This window comes from Gigantopelta aegis, chromosome 9 (genome assembly GCF_016097555.1).
Source record: "Gigantopelta aegis isolate Gae_Host chromosome 9, Gae_host_genome, whole genome shotgun sequence".
Lineage (NCBI taxonomy): Eukaryota > Metazoa > Mollusca > Gastropoda > Neomphalida > Peltospiridae > Gigantopelta > Gigantopelta aegis.
This window is the reverse complement of record NC_054707.1, coordinates 69,949,847-69,952,891: the sequence shown is the minus strand read 5'-3', so window position 1 is coordinate 69,952,891 and position 3,045 is coordinate 69,949,847. Positions and strand designations below refer to the sequence as shown.

The window sequence follows — 3,045 nt, the reverse complement described above, 5'->3', positions numbered from 1 at the left end:
CCCAACAACAGGAAACCGGAAACGGAACTCAATATATTTTAGACATCACTGCTTTCCTAACAACAATGCTTGATAAACACTTAACCACTATGGCGTGACCTCTTTTTTCCCCCCTCTTCTCTATAATCTAATTGGTAACATAAATAAAAACGAATTAAGTGCTCTCAGACCTTGAGAAAACAAATACTGGCCTCAGTTTGTCTCTCATATAGTGAAAAGAAGAAAAAAATTAATAGCAATAATAAAACACTGAAATGTACTTAATAATCAGTGGTGATAGACAAGTGTTCATTGGAGGTATCACCAATCAGGAATTATCAGTTCATGTCGTAGTCTTTGAACTTAATAGGGAGACGTTTTGAGCGGGTAAAACGCTTCAAAACACCTGGACTGCCTGTGTTAGATATGGTGGACTCAGGTAAGGGAAAGTCATTGTCAGTGATAGGAATTTGGTCATCGTATGGAAGACTGCTGGATGCTGAGAACTCCGGAGATTCTCCTGCAGACATGGATATCTCAGAAGGTACGTCCGGTAAAGGCGGAATCGAGGTACTGGGAATATCACAACTGTCACAACTGTAACCATCGTCGAGATATGGTGGCAATTTCTCTATTTGAGAGGTAACTCTGTAGCAGTCCGATAGTTTCACACGATAAGAGGTGCTTCGTAGCTGTGACGCTACAAACTTCCTGACATTGCACCAGGAATCCTCAACTGAAACCACACGGTATCGGTTGCGGGCACGCAACTTGCTTTTGTCATTGTAAAGATACACAAGATCACCAACCTCAATATGCTGAGTAGTAGGTTTTCTTCCGGATGGGGCTTTGGACATCTCACTGTAGGAGTGGTTAACGTGACGTAGCTCATGCTGCTTCTGGATAAGGTTGCTATCTGAAAGTGGTATCTGAGTGTTGGAAAATTGGTCACGTTGGGTCCACATTTCACGAGATGAGAGACCGTGCAATTGAAAGTGTCAGTGGGGTTGTTGCACCTCCAATGGGATCCTGGCATAGTAATTCATGTCTCAGCTCCTGAATGGCTCGTTCAGCCACAGGGTTCTTGTTTACATTCTTAGCTCTGCCAATTTCTAGTCGTAAGCCGTGGCGTTCAAGCAACTTGTCATTCTTGAGTGCAGTGAAACCAGGTGCAGGATCAACACGAACTACAGCAGGTGGCCCATCAAGTGGTTTAAGTTCTAAACACAACTGAACCAATGTGTTTCGCAAGGACTCACTACGTTCGTTCTCTATCATACAGGCTGCTGTATAAGAGGTGACACATTCTCGAATCACAAAGATTAACTGACGGTCACTTTTCATAACATCAGCCGCGAATGATTGACCAATGGTGTCAGGAGCATCACAGGTGGACTGTGTAGTAAGAGTGTGAGGTAACTTGGACAATGAAGAACACTGATGACAACTGCTGGTAATGCGTTCGATTGTGGTGTCCATATCAAGAGCATAGAAGTGCCGACGCACCACAAGCTTCAGTTGATGAGATGATGGGTGATCAAGTTGAATGTGTAAAGTTGTGATAAGACCATCAAGTGTTTCTCGTGGTACAATAATGCATTCACGTATAGGTACTAATGGCTCAGTGCGTTTCACAACGAGAAGACCATCTTTAGCAATAGATGCTACGTTAAGATAACGTTTAATGTCTTTGATGTTTGTGAGTTTTCTGGAAGGACGCGTCCCTTGTTTCAGATGGGCATGTGTACGTCGTAAGTCTGGACACTCGGACTGGATAGACAGCCATGCAGCTCTGCTGGTATAAGGTATATGAGCACGGCCACCCATGATATCCTGGATAGAAATGCCTCGAACAACCGAATCTTCTGTACGTTGTACAAAGGAGCATACTTGACAAGACGTATCCGCACAGTCTGGTGCATTGCGACTGGCAAAATCAGATGGAATGTTAGCAGACCCAGACAAGTGTCGAACAGAGGCTTGGTACCGGCTAACGGTGGAGAGAAAGGTGGAAACACGTGGGCTTGCAGAGAATTCACCTCGGCACAGCTTCTCAAAGGCTTGAACACAGGGTTTGCTGTCCGTAGGAATACATGCCTTGTGTTTGGATTGGATGATATATGGAGAGAAATGTTTTGTGGCCACAGCGATGGATAAAACCTCTACTTCACATGATAACCACAGGATCTGTCTCTCTCGAAGCTTTGCACTGAAGAAACCGACAAGATGCAGTTTACCTTCCCGAGTAATATACAATGTAGCACCAATGCCATTTTGTTTCATGGAGCCATCGGTTACTATCCACAGCTGATCATCAGGGCGAGGTAATGTAATTGTTCGATTGGAGTGAAGAGCCATCTGAGCAGATTTAAAGGCATGCACTAAGGTGTCAGACCAGTTGATTCTGTCTTGAGACTGTTTCCCTGCTTGTTCATTGTCAAGTGGTGCGATGTGGCTGGCGCAGTGTGGGAGAACACGAGCCAATACTTTGTAAGAGCCAATGAAGGATCGAAGACCGTGAATCCTTTCGGGCGCAGGACACGAGGAAAGAGCAGCTATTCTATGCGGAGTTGCGGTCATAGTACCTTGCTTCCACTTCCATCCAAGAATGATAACAGATAAAGGACAGATGACAGTCTTATTGGGCGATAGCTTGATATTATTGACTTGGAGAGCATCAAGCACGCGGTGCCAAGTAGCCAAAAGGTCATCGAGGGTATCAGCTCCACAATACAAATCATCAGCCAACTTTGTGACTACACCTTCCTGTAAGAGATGACCAAGAACTCGACACATGAGCTCCTCGAGGGCAGTTTCAGAACCAGGCATACCCATAGCACATCTGGAATACACGCGAATTCCCTTGAATGGTGTCGCCACACCACAGTACTTCATAGAGTGACGTGCCAATGGAATCTGGTAGAATGCATGTGTGAGATCAGTTGTAATTATGTACTTCCATGATGCAAGGCGTCGAAGAACTGAATCAACATCTGGCATAAGTGAAGGTTGAGGTTTGCAGTATCTGCCTACATCTGCGAAAGCTGTGACTAGCCGAAACCCTCC

The 3,045-nt window shown here is 44.9% G+C and overlaps 1 long non-coding RNA gene across 1 annotated transcript in view; it reads left to right on the top strand.

Annotated features, from left to right (window-relative positions):
- The window catches only part of LOC121380416, a 29,187-nt gene that overhangs the window by 1,093 nt on the left and 25,049 nt on the right, over positions 1-3,045 (top strand). The window lies entirely within an intron of this gene.